We start from the raw sequence: 14066 nt of genomic DNA, 5'->3' as shown, positions 1-14066 counted from the left end.
AGACAGTTGATAGAGGGAGAGGCATGAGAGTCAGATGGGGAGAGAGAGGTGAGTGATGGAAAAGACAGTGGTGGAAGACAGAGGGTAAAGAGAGTGGTAAGAGAGTGAGAGAGAATCGTGAGAGGCAGGAGATGACAGAGGTCGGACTGAGGTGGAAAACGGGAAGAGGGGTAAGAGACGGAGGGAGGGTAAGAGACAGAGAGGGGGAGATGGAGAAGGGTGAGAGACGGACAGGGTGAGAGACGGTGAGGGGTGACAGTGGTGAAAGAGGGAGAGGGGAGAAAGGGGTGAGAGATGGAGTGGGAGAGAGACGGAGAGGGGTGACGGGGGGTGAAAGAGGGAGAGGGGAGAGAGGTGTGAGACGGAGAGGGGGAAAGGGAGTTGAAAGACAAAGGTGAGCAGAGGGGAGATAGAGTGTGGGAGAGAAGGGGAGAGTTGAGAGTTTGAGAGAGAAGGAGGGGGGTTCTGAGCGAGGGGAAGAGAGGGGTGAGAGACAGCGAATGGGAGAGGGTAGGAAACGGAGAGGGGGAGAGAGAGGGGAGGGACGTTCGAGAGAGAGAAAGGGGGTGACAGGAAGATATAGTGAGAGGGAAGAGGGAGAGGGAGAGATGGCCAGTAAGAAAGAGGAGGGGGTATGTGGTTGAAAGGTATGGTTAGGGTCGTTGGAGAGGGAAGGAGAGTTGGGTGCGAAGAGAGGAGGAATGTAGGAGAGGGAGATGGGAGTGGAGTGGTGAGAAATCTGCGTCTCAGAACTACAGCTTTCGAATAACGGAAGGCGCCAAGTTCTGGTTTATGGTTCCCTGAAAGTGGGGTCACAGGCAGCGTGACCTGAAGGTGGCGTTTGGCAGGACCGTCATCGTCGGACAGGGCACCGTGTACCGGAGTCGGGAGCTCACGAGGATTTACGAGGGTGTCGCCGGGACTCGAGGGGCTGAGGTACGTAGAGAGGTCGGGCAGGCAGGGACTCATTCACTGGAGCGTAGGGGTGACCTTACAGAGGTGTGTAAAATCACAAGGGGCACAGATAGGGTGAATGTGCACAGACTTTTCCCCAGGGTCGGGGAATCTGGAAACAGAGGGCACAGGTTTTAGAGATTTAATAGGAGTCCAAGGAGAAACATTTTCACCGAGGGGGTTGTCCGTCTATGCAACGAGCTGCCAGAGGAAGCGGTCGAGACGGGTACATTAACGACACTGGGACAGGGACACGGATAGGAAAGGTTTAGAGGGATACGGGTGGTCCGTCTGTGGAAGGAGCTGCCGGAGGAAGTGGTCGAGGCAGGTACATTAACGACACTGGGACAGGGACACGGATAGGAAAGGTTTAGAGGGATACGGGTGGTCCGTCTGTGGAAGGAGCTGCCGGAGGAAGTGGTCGAGGGAGGTACATTAACGACACTGGGACAGGGACACGGATAGGAAAGGTTTAGAGGGATACGGATGGTCCGTCTGTGGAAGGAGCTGCCGGAGGAAGTGGTCGAGGCAGGTACATTAACGACACTCGGAGAGGGACACGGATAGGAAAGGTTTAGAGGAATACGAGTGGTCCGTCTGTGGAAGGAGCTGTCAGAGGAAGTGTTCGAGGCAGGTATATTAACGACACTCGGACAGGGACACGGATCGGAAAGGATTAAAGGGTTACGGGTGGTCCGTCTGTGGAACGAGCTGCCAGAGGAAGCGGTCAAAGGTAGGAGGGGAAGGAGAGGAGAGAGGAGACGCTACAACAGAGGGGAGGTAGGGTTCGGAGGCAGCTCGGCAGGAGAGAAAGAGACGTGGACAGAGGGAGCACTACCGCAAGGCGAGGAGGATATCGCCGCGGGAGACGGAGAAAGCCGAGAGGAGATCTCTGTGGTTGGGGTCATGAGGGCCGGTTCGCTAGCGGTTGGGGGTGGGGGGTGTGGGTAGATTTTGGTGTACGAGGGTAGGACACACACCGTGAATGGTGAGGACTGTAGCGAGACAGAGGGTCCATTTTGTCCGAGAGTAGTACACCCTTCGTGAACGGTGTGGTTTATCCCTTCCCTCCCCCCGATATCGGCAGAACCCCGCAGCCGATCCCTCGCACACCCACCGCCAGTTTTCTCAATTTCCTCCTGGTCACCGCCCTCTCCACCTCGGCCGCCTCTTCCTCGAGGCCGGGCATCACTTCCGTCCCTGGCGCGCTGGGGTAGAACGGTGGATATCCCCGGGTCTGGCACAGCGGCTCCGTCACCAGAAAAGTCGTGTCCGCCTTCGCCGGTATCAGCATCATAGAGAGAGTTTGTGTGAGGAAGAAGATGGTATTGACCGGTGTACTGTCCGTTAAACCCTCCCTCAATCCATCTTATATTCCCCTCCCCGTGTCATAGACCATAGAACAGGAGAGTACAGCACAGGAACAGGCCATTCGGCCCACAATGTCGTGCTGAACCAGCTAAAAAGCAAATCAAAAAACACCCAAACACTGATCCCTCCTCTCTACACCGTCCATAGCCCTCCATCTGCCTCACATCCACGTGCCTCTCCAAACATCTCTTAAAAACCTCTGATGTGTTTGCCTCCAGCACCAGAGCATTGCAGGCATCCACCACTCTCTGAGTAAAAAATACTTACCCCTCACATCCCTTTGAACCCTCCCCCTCTCAGCTTCAATGCCTGCCCTCTGGGATTAGACATTTCGACCCTGGGAAACAGATACCCCCTGTCCACTCCATTTATGCCTTTCATAATCATCTGTCAGATCTCTCCACAGCCTCCGGCGCTCCAGACAAACCGACCCAAGTTTACCCGGCCCCTCATTAGAGCACATGCCCTCTAAACCGGGCAGCGTCCTTGTTAACCCCTTCTGCACCCTCTCCAAAGCCTCAGCATCCTTCCCGTGGCGGGGCGATCAGAACTGTACGGAATACTCCAGGTGTGGCCCAACCAGAGTTTGATAAAGTTGCAACATAACCTCCTGAGTTTGAACTCAAAGCCTCGACTAATAAAAACAAGCATTCCATAAGCCTTCTTAACCACCTTATCAACTTGTGTCGCCGCTTTTAAGGAGCCGTGAACTTGGATCGCAAGGTCTCTGCTCCATGCAACTGTGAAGGACTTTGCTCTTAACAGTGAACTTTAAACGCTCCGTCTCTTCTAATATATCTCCCATTTTACCCCCTCAGCCCTCCCTGAATCCACCCTAATACCTCCCCAGCTGCGTCCTCCAGACATTCCCTACCTGTTCTAAAATCTGCTCTGAGTCCTCTAAACTCTCCCCGAATCTGCTTTCTCATCCACAAACCCCCACCTCCTATTTTACTCGGTTCCTTGAAGTCTCTGCAATATCACCCTATGACTGATGCCTCTAACCTCTTCCTTAATAGTCTGTCATATTGGACACACATCCCCCCCCCCAATTCCCCCTGAATCGCCCAGTTACTCTCTTTACTGCGCCCCTATAAGCCTGCCTAAAACTCCTGGTTAGACCATAAGACATTGGAGCAGAATTGGGCCATTCCACCGTGGCTGATTTACTATCCCTCTCGACCCCATTATCATGCCTTCTTTCCGGAACCTTGAACCCCATGGCGAATCAAGAATCTATCAACCTCCACTTTAAGTATAGCCAACGACTTTGCCTCCGCAGCCGCCCGTGGCAGTGATCCTCAAATTCACCAGCCACTTGCAAAATAAATTCCTCCTCATCTCTGTTATAAGTGAACGTCTGAGGCTGCGTCCTCTGGTCCGACACTCCCACCACAGTAAACATCATCTCCAGGTCCACTTTGCCTGTGTCCTCTGGACCTAGACACTCCCACCATAGTAAACATCCTCTCCACATCCACTCTATCTGTGTCCTCTGGTCCTAGACTCCCCCACTATAGGAATCATCCTCTCCACATCCACTGTATCTGTGTCCTCTGGTCCTAGACTCCCCCAATATAGGATATATCCTCTCCACATCCACTCTATCTATAACTTTGAATGTTTAATGGTTTTCAATGAGATCCGCGCCCCCCCCCCCACCACCCGCCACCACCTAACCAGCGACTTAAGGCCCGGAGCCACCAAAGGCTCCTCATACTTTAACCCTTTGAATCCCTGCATCATTCTAGTGAACCTCCTCTGGACCGTCTCCAATTACCAGCACACATCCTTTCTCAGATACGAGGCCCAGAGATGATGAGAATACTCCAAGTGCGGCCAAACCAACGCCCTCCATCCTCAGCATCCCATCTCGAAGTGTCAGTCCATAGCCTCCCCTCCTGTCCCGATGTTCACTCAGGTTGGAAGAGCAACACCTTAATCAAAGAGATGGCGTGAACATCGATTTCTCCTGCCGGTTAGTTGCCTAATTCCTCTCCTTCACAATTCTCCTTTCCCGTTTCCCCCTCACATCTTGTCTTCTTACCTGCCCATCACCTCCCTCTGGTGCTCCTCCCGCTTCCCTTTCTTCCATGGTCTTATGTCCTCTCCTATCAGGCACCCCCTTCTCCAGCCCTGTACCTCCCAGCTCTTTACTTCACTTTCTCCCGCTTTCAACAATTACCTACCAGCTTGTACTTATTCCTCCCCTCCCCCACCTTCTTCCTCTGAACTCTCCCCCCCCCCCCCCCGCTCATTCTTGGCCAGAAACATCCACAGTTTCCTCTTTTCCATAGGTGTTGCCTGGTCTGCTGAGTTCCTCCAGCATTGTGTGTGTGTGACTTTGGATTTCCAGCATCTGCAGGATTTCTTGTGTTTGTGATCACATCCTTGTTTTTATACTCTAGTCCTCTCGAAATGAGCCTCGACATCTCATTTGCCTTACTCGCCACCGACTCAACCTGGCGACTTCACTTTTAGGGCTGTTACCTGTCCCGCGAGTATTTTGTGCCTGTCCCGTGATAGTGAGATGATGTAATCATTGAAGACAGAAACGGGTGAATATATTATGGGGAACAAGGAAATGGCAGATGAGTTGAACAAGTACTTTGGATCAGTCTTCTCTAGGGAAGACACAAACAATCTCCCAGATGTAATAGTGGTCAAAGGAACTAGGGTAAAGGATGAACTGAAGGAAATTTATATCAGGCAAGAAACGGTGTTGGATAGACTGTTGAGTCTGAAGGCTGGTAAGTCCCCGGGACCTGATGGTCTGCATCCCAGGGTACTTAAGGAGGTGGCTCTAGAAATCGTGGACGCATTGGTAATCATTTTCTAATGTTCTATAGATTCAGGAGCAGTTCCTGCTGATTGGAGGGTGGCTAATGTTGTCGCACTTTTCAAGAAAGGGGGGGAGAGAGAAAACAGGGAGTTATAGACCGGTTAGCCTGACGTCAGTGGTGGGAAAGATGCTGGAGTCAATTATAAAAGAGGAAATTACGACACATTTGGATAGCCGTAAAAGGATCAGTCCGAGTCAGCATGGATTTATAAAGGGAAAATCATGCTTGACTAATCTTCTGGAGTTTTTTGAGGATGTAACTACGAAAATGGACAAGGGAGAGCCAGTGGATGTAGTGTACCTGGACTTACAGAAAGCTTTTGATAAAGTCCCACGTAGGAGATTAGTGGGCAAAGTTAGGGCACATGATATTGGGGGCAGAGTACTGACATGGATTGAAAATTGGCTGGCTGACAGGAAACAAAGAGTAGCGATTAACGGGTCCCTTTCGGAATGGCAGGCTGTGACCAGTGGGGTACCGCAAGGTTCGGTGCTGGGACCGCAGCTGTCTACAATATACATTATTGATTTAGATGAAGGGATTAAAAGTAACATTAGCAAATTTGCTGATGACACAAAGCTGGGTGGCAGTGTGAAATGTCAGGAGGATGTTATGAGAATGCAGGGTGACTTGGACAGGTTGGGTGAGTGGGCAAATGTATGGCAGATGCAGTTTAATGTGGATAAATGTGAGGTTATCCACTTTGGTGGCAAGAACAGGAAGGCAGATTACTATCTAAATGGAGTCAAGTTAGGAAAAGGGGAAGTACAACGAGATCTAGGTGTTCTTGTACATCAGTCAATGAAAGCAAGCATGCAGGTACAGCAGGCAGTGAAGAAAGCTAATGGCATGCTGGCTTTTATAACAAGAGGAATTGAGTATAGGAGTAAAGAGGTCCTTCTGCAGCTGTACAGGGCCCTGGTGAGACCCCACCTGGAGTATTGTGTGCAGTTTTGGTCTCTAAATTTGAGGAAGGACATTCTTGCTTTTGAGGGATTGCAGCGTAGGTTCACAAGGTTAATTCCCGGAATGGCGGGACTGTCATATGTTGAAAGATTGGAGCGACTGGGCTTGTATACACTGGAATTTAGAAGGTTGAGAGGGGATCTGATTGAGACATATAAGATTATTAAGGGATTGGACACACTGGAGGCAGGAACCATGTTCCCGCTGATGGGTGAGTCCAGAACTAGAGGTCACAGTTTAAGAATAAGGGGTAAGCCATTTAGAACAGAGATGCGGAAAAACTTTTTCACCCAGAGAGTGGTGGATATGTGAAATGCTCTGTCCCAGAAGGCAGTGGAGGCCAAGTCTCTGGATGCATTCAAGAGAGAGTTAGATAGAACTCTTATACATAGCGGGGTTAAGGGATATAGGGAGAGGGCAGGAACGGGGTACTGATTGTGTATGATCAGCCATGATCACAGTGAATGGCGGTGCTGGCTAGAAGGGCTGAATGTCCTACTCCTGCACCTATTGTCTATTGTCATTGCCCCTAGTGATATTGACTTGATGTAACTGCCTGGTGATAGTGGGATGATGTGATGTCACGTGATGGCATCTTCCAGAGGTATAGAACTGTAAACCACAAATTGTTGCGCTGTTCTTTTTGTGGTGCATCCTTTTCGATACACAGTTGTTTTGGTTGGGGAGTCGCAGCCATTTTGTTGCGCAGCCGTTTTGAGTCGAGAGAGAGTGAAGTTTGTGTCGACCGAACTCCAAGCATTGGGTTCATCAGCGGCGTTTCGGCTGCGACTGACACTTGGAATATTCCATACCTGGCACGCACTTGTGTGTTAATCCCTGCATGGTCTCGGGTGTGTGGTGACCACTTCCGGCAAAATGTCAGTTACTTTGAGGAAACTTATTCTTCGTGATCTCTTCGAAAAGGTTTTTTTTTTTCCCCGGCTGTGATCTGCGTCAGCAGGTTCGTCTTTTCTTCGAAGATCGCTCCAACGCTGCTTTGGAAGTCTCTCCTCTCACTTACTTCATGAATCCTATGGACTTTTAAAATCTAACACTTTAAGGCTGTGCTTGGGTAAGATCTGTTCAGAACTGACTTTAAGTTCCACTGTTTGGATAGCTATAGACGCAGAACACTGTTAACTTCCGTTTAAGTCAGTTGTTTGTTTACTTTCCTATGCTTTAAGTAGAGATTAATACATTTCGTTCTTTATTTATAAAAACCTGACTCGATTTCCTATCTATTGCTGCTGGTACGTAACAGGGCATCCTGCACGAGGACTCTTAAGTCAATCCGCACCTCCGATTTTTGAAATTCCGCTCCATTCGGAGGGGAATGTGGGAACATTTTTAACCCATTCGAGCAGTAACTGGGCGGGTTTATCGACTATAGCTCAGCATTTAACACCATCATTCCCACAATTCTGATTGATAAGTTACAGAACCTGGGCATCTGTACTTCCACAAAATGCTGGTGGAACACAGCAGGCCAGGCAGCATTTTGTGTGTGTTGCTGTTAGAATCTCCAGCATCTGCAGATTTCCTCGTGTTTGATCTGTACTTCCCTCCGCATTGGATCTCCGACTTCCCCTCTGGGACCACAATCTGTTCGAATTGGTGATAACACAATCTCCTCGCTGACGATCAACACTGGCACTCCTCAGGGATGTATGCTTAGCCCACTGCTCTACTCTTTCTATACCCATGACTGTGTGGCTAGGCAGAGCTCAAACACCATCTATAAAATGCTGATGATACCACCATTGTTGGTAGAATCTCAGATGGAGACGAGAGGGCGTACAGGAGTGAGATATGCCAACTAGTGGAGTGGTGCCGCCCCAACAGCATGGCACATAACGACAGTTATACAAAAGAACTGTTTATGGACTTCAGGAAGATTAAGACGAAGGAACACACACCAAACTTAATAGAGGGAACAGAAGTGGAGAGAGTGAGCAGTTTTGACTTCCTGTGTGTCAAGATCTCTAGGATCTAACCTGGCCCCAACATATCGATGCAGTTACAAAGAAGGCAAGACAGTGACTATACTTCAATAGAAGTTTAAAGCGATTTGGTATGTCAACAATAACACTCAAAAAGTTCTATACATGTATGTGGAGAGCATTCTGACAGGCTGGCGTCACTCTCCGGTAAAGGCGGGAGGGGGTAACTGCACAGGACCGAATGAAGCTGCAAAAGGATTATAAATGTAGTCGGCTCCATCTTGGGCACTAGCCTACAGAGCATCCAGGACATCTTCAGGGAACGGTGTCTCAGAAAACCAGTGTCCATTATTAAGGACCTCAAGCACCCTGGGCATGCCCTTATCTCACTGTCGCCATCAGGTAGAAGCTACAGAAGCCTGAAGGCACGCATTCAGCGATTCAGGAACAGCTTCCTCCCTTTTGCCATCCGATTCTGAAATGGAAATTGTACCCTTGGACACCACACTTTTTCTGTTCTTTGCACGATTTTAATCTATTCAATATAGGTGTAAGGTAATTGATTGATTGATTTATTGCTATTTTAGTTTTGATTTTCTATTTCTTCTACATTATGTATTCCATTCCTACTCCAACTTCGTCTCGACATTATGAGGCAAAAATTGTTGTATCGCGTACAGCCTGAGCTCCCTGCTTAAGAAATACCTACTCTCAATAGAGGAATGTTCACCATCTTGGCTTCTGACGTGGCTGTACTGTGACGGGGATTGGATCACGTGGACTGGACGCTCTGTCACGAAGCAGCTTCATTCAAACAATGACCTGCGCATTCATTCACACTGAGCGGGATGAATGATTTGTAAATATTGCGGATAATCTCCATCTGAGTTTACATGGTTGGCACAACATTGTGGGCCGAAGGGCCTGTAATGCGCTGTAGATTTCTATGATTCTATGATTGACAGTCTGGGTGCAGGGAATATGTATCCTGTACCGTGCCGTCGACGCCTAGGAGGCAACATTTCAGAAGAATGAATACTCTGTTCACCACGGATATCAGATGAAATTACATAATGCTCGTGAGTGGTGAATCATTGGAATCCAATCGCAGTGAATCTGAGGTTAACAGTAACTCAACCCGTGATGGGTAGTGGAGGGCGATTAAGTTGGGGGTGCCTGATTGCGAATCATATTTTTTTAAATGTCATTCCAATTCTCTTTCTCCAGTGAATTTGGTGGCGATTGTCATCCTGTCCCGGGGAAAGTGCGGCCTCTCCTTCTGCACCACGCGGTACCTGGTGGCCATGGCAGCGGTGGATCTACTGGTCATTATCACTGAGGTCGTTTTGTATCAACTCAATTATCATTATTTCCCCGTTTGTTTCCTGAACGTCACCTCTGTGTGCACTGTTCTCCGTGTCCTGTCCCGCATTGCCGTGAACTGTTCCGTCTGGTTCACCGTCACTTTCACCTTCGATCGGTTTGTTGCCATTTGCTGTCAGAAACTGAAAACAAAGTACTGCACCGGGAGAACGGCGGCCGTGGTTCTAGCGCCATCTACCGGTCCGTTCTGTCTGAAAAACGGCCCACTCTACTTCACTTACAGAGAGATCATTAACAATGTACCAATGCTCTGTTATCGAAGCCAAGTTACTTCAATGAACCGGCGTGGGTGGTGTATGACTGGTTTGACATCGTTTTGACTCCGTTCCTCCCATTCGGCGTAATTCTGCTGCTCAACGATCTGACAGTCAGGCACATTTTCGTGGCCAGTCGGGTCCATAAGGGGCTGAGGGGTCAGAGCAAGGGGGGAAACAGCAGTGACCCGGAGATGGATGGCCGGAAGAGAGTCTGTCGCTTTGCTCTTCACCCTCTCCGGCAGCTTCATCCTCTTGTGGCTGACGAATATTGCAGAATTTATCTACGATCACAGTCTGGTCTGAACCAGTCTGAGTTGGAAAACAAAACAATAACTTAACCGGACCTCAGGTATGGGGGAAAGAGCCAATCGACAATACTGTTTGTACCCTTGGGTCAAATCCAGTGAGAAGCTGACAAAGGTCAGTCAGATTAGATTGTGTCAATGTAAGCAGAACATAACAGATTGATCTGACAAGCAAAAGGATCGGAATTGAAGATGTCAGGTGTACGGACAGCGACCACTCCGTGGAGAGCAACCACCGTAGAAGTGGTTGACCGCAATTCGGAAACGGATGTCTGGCTCATTTTACCTTTCGAGCTCTCTCTCTCTCTCTCTCTCTCTCTCTCTCTCTCTCTCTCTCTCTCTCTCTCTCTCTCTCTCTCTCTCTCTCTCTCTCCTCTCTCTCTCTCGCTCTCGCTCTCTCCTCCTCTCTCTCTCTCCTCTCTCTCTCTCTCTCTCTCTCTCTCTCTCTCTCTCTCTCTCTCTCTCTCTCTCTCTCTCTCTCTCTCTCGCTCTCTCTCTCTCTCTCCCCCCCTCCTTTCCTCCCCCCCTCCCTGGTCTGGCGAAATAAATGGCTTCAATACTGAACACGTGTATGCAGCTAATATTTTTAAACATCTGGGTGAGGCAACTCTTTCTCGTCCGCCTCAAGGAGACAATGGTAGATTTGCCGCGGATCTCTGAAATGTTCTGTCTTCGACAGCTTCCTCATTGACCCCCTCTGAATCGGCTCCAACCTGATCACAGTCTATACCGTTATAGTTGAGAGGCTCTGATTCAGACAATATGAAATATTATTGTATCATCACTTTCCGTCAGTAAAAGTGGACCGTATAGAAAATAACATTATGAATTAGTATCCCCACTTGCACTGATGTTGAACTTTCGGTTCCTTGTCCGTCTCCATATCAGCCGTCTCGAGAACCCCGTCACTCATTGCCCAGCCCGACTCTTCCATGGAAGGTCGTCACCACGTACTTTAAAATTAACCCCTATCTGCCCTTCACTGTCCACCTAATGAATGTAATCCGATAACCGACATCCCATTGGCTTATTGCTGCAAGCAGTGTCTGGATTCAGTGAAAGCTCATCTTTAGAGCCATTCAGTCTGGACCATTCAATATATAAGTACGTCGAGATAGCGCGTCAGGAAAATTAAGAGAATATGTAATTTGTGACATATTTACAGTGACAGTTCAGTTCAGATTGTCAAATAAGTCAATACGATTACCTACCTCACTGTCAACAACGCTACCAATTCAGTGCATCTGCAAATCAATTGTCATTGTTGGTACAAACGTAATGAATGCAGATAGTCTTTCGGTTTAAGCATTTGCACCAATCCGAGGGTCATGTGCACGGTAATTGAATTATTTTGCTTCACACTGGTGCGAATCCTGACGGGAGATGGTTTACTATGTGAGGGGCTTCATCAATTTGATGCACATACAAAATGTTGTAGGAAATCAGCAGCTCGGGCAGAATCGACCGAAATGAATAAAGAGTCGGCGTCTCGGGCCGCGACCCAGTTTTGGGGTGGAATGAAAGGGAGAGTATTTCAGAATAAGGAAGTTGCGAGGAGGGGGAACAGAACAAGCTGTAAGGTGATGGGTGAAGAAAGGTGCGTAGGTTGTGGGACGGACGAAATAAGTGGCGGCGGGTGATAACTGAAAAAGGCATAGGGCTGGTAAAGAAGGAATCTGATAGGAGAGGGGAGTGAGCGGATTGGATCATCAGGGAAGGGAAAGAGGGGCAGTGGTGTCGACAGGCAAACGAGGAGAAGAGTCAGAGATAACAGTGAGCAAGCAGATAAGGGGAAAGGGGTCAGTATATACCGCAACATGAAGATATCCATGTCCTTACCATAAGCTCAGAGGTTACCAAGACGGAATGTACGGTGTTAATTCTCCAGCCTAAGGCTGGCTTCATAGTGGCAGAAGAGGAGGCCATGGAGAGATATTGCGGACCAGGAATGAGGATATTTGTTGCAATGGTTGGCCGCTTGTAAATTCCGCTTTTTCCCGATGGAGCTGCGGTGCTCGACAGGGTGTTAATTAATATGAAGAAGGATCCTTGGCCAAGAAGGTCGACTGTTTATTCGTTTCATGGATAATGCTTGGATTGACCAGTTCTTCCAGCATTTTGCGTCTGTTGCAATGGATTTGATTCAGGGTGTTCATGTGTTAAACAACTTCATAAACCTGGGTGACATTTTCGTTTAAGACTTTTTCTACTGCGTTACGCAAAAGTACTAACAAATATTACATTTATATGTATATTTATATTCCGAGTCAATAAGCAGTACGGTGACGTTACAACATTGGTTTATGGTGATAAAGTCTACGGATGCATGAAACTGAGCGGTGATCCTGAGAGACTTTCACAACATCAGTCACTGACTTCTCCAATCATCATTTCTTCATCTTTGAGATTTTGCAAATTCGTGTCAAGTTATCCATACCTCATCACGATTGGGATTTTACTTGAATTACATCATGTTTATTTTTACCCCAGCTGTTGGAAGACACGTCAGCCTTGTGTAGTATTGAATATTCAGTGTGCTGGAGCGAGTATAAATGAATGACCGTGGAGATTCATCAGCTCAGAGTTTCTTCAGCGAGATCGCGGGCAGCTGGAAGACAGACTGACTTTCGATCAACATGTCTGAAGCATTTTACCGTGTGAGAGAGATCTATTACATGATCATTGCTGTTATCGGTGCTCCTGGTAAGAATATCGGCCAACTAACATTTGCTGTTCTATGTGCGCGGTCTTTGGACTCGATCGGTTACCGGCAGCGTTGTGATGCCGGTGTATCAGTGAGTGCGGTGCAGACATTGTAACATTGCAGTTTAATCTGTGGACTCAGAGCAAAATAATCCGGCAGGTAAAAACGTAGTGTGATCGATCGGGGAGATGGATTCATTTTGCTGATTCATGTCACACAGGTTTGATTTATCAATGCAAACCAGCTGTTAAGATAAGCTCCGATATTCAAGCTCGATCACCAGCCTTACGAATTCTTTAGTGCTTTTCGGTATCAATTTGAAGACGTTTCTCGTGTTTTAAGAAATTGCTGCAAGTTTGAAACGAACGCGGGAAGCGAATCACTGCTGAGATTCAGGAGCGAGCGGAGGACGTTGCTTCTCAGTTAGACTCCGAACCATCGGGAGTTTCGAAAAATAACACTCCATGGGCGATTTAGAGAACCAGGGTTTGTTCCCACGCCTTATTTTGCGTGAAGTGAAGAAGGAGTTAAGAGCTAAACCAGCGATGTCCGATAGTGCTCAAAGATGCGATACAGCGCTCTGAAACAATAAGCATCGAAGCATTTAGAATAATGCTGCTGCAATTTGAAACGATTGCTAAAGGAGGCAGATGTTTGAAGTACCTAGAACACATTTCCGTTGGAAATTGGATGCTCTAAGCACTAGCTTGCAGAATACCTGAAACTGCCAGCAGGTTAAGCAAAAATTGTAATACCTAAAATTGAACTTCCTGATGTGATTGCTTGACGTAGTGAGAATCATCCCTGGACAAGGGTAGTTAGAGAAATTAAAAGAAGCGAGTCCAGCAGTCCTGTCTGGGCGGTTGACAGCCAGGAGACGTTGAGGAAACGAAGGAAAAAGGAATTTGCTTAGAGCTTTGTACGCGGTTACAAGGCAAGGGAGCGATGCCGTGCTGTATGGGGAAAGTGTCCGGATATCGGGGACGGGATCGCGGCAATCGCCACACTAAAAAAAAGTTGCCGAGCTTCGTTGCTTTACATATCAACCGAAAAACTGATGCTGAGACTCCCGCTTTACACTTCTACACCTCAAGAAGTGAGTTGTCTGCAAAGTTTGTTTGTTCTCAGTTTCCGGTTTATTTCTGCCGTGAGACGCTGGGAGCTTCTCATTCACTCATTCTTTTTGATGTTCCTTCAGTGAATATACTGGCGATTGTGATCCTGTCCCGGGGAAAGTGCGGCCTCTCCACCTGCACCACTCGATACCTGGTGTCCATGGCAACGGCGGATCTACTAACCATCGTCTTTGAGGTCGTATTGTGGCGGGTCAGTTACTATTACTT

Source organism: Hemitrygon akajei, unplaced genomic scaffold (assembly GCF_048418815.1).
Source record: "Hemitrygon akajei unplaced genomic scaffold, sHemAka1.3 Scf000060, whole genome shotgun sequence".
Taxonomy (NCBI): Eukaryota; Metazoa; Chordata; class Chondrichthyes; order Myliobatiformes; family Dasyatidae; genus Hemitrygon; species Hemitrygon akajei.
Note: the sequence above shows the minus strand (reverse complement) of the source record.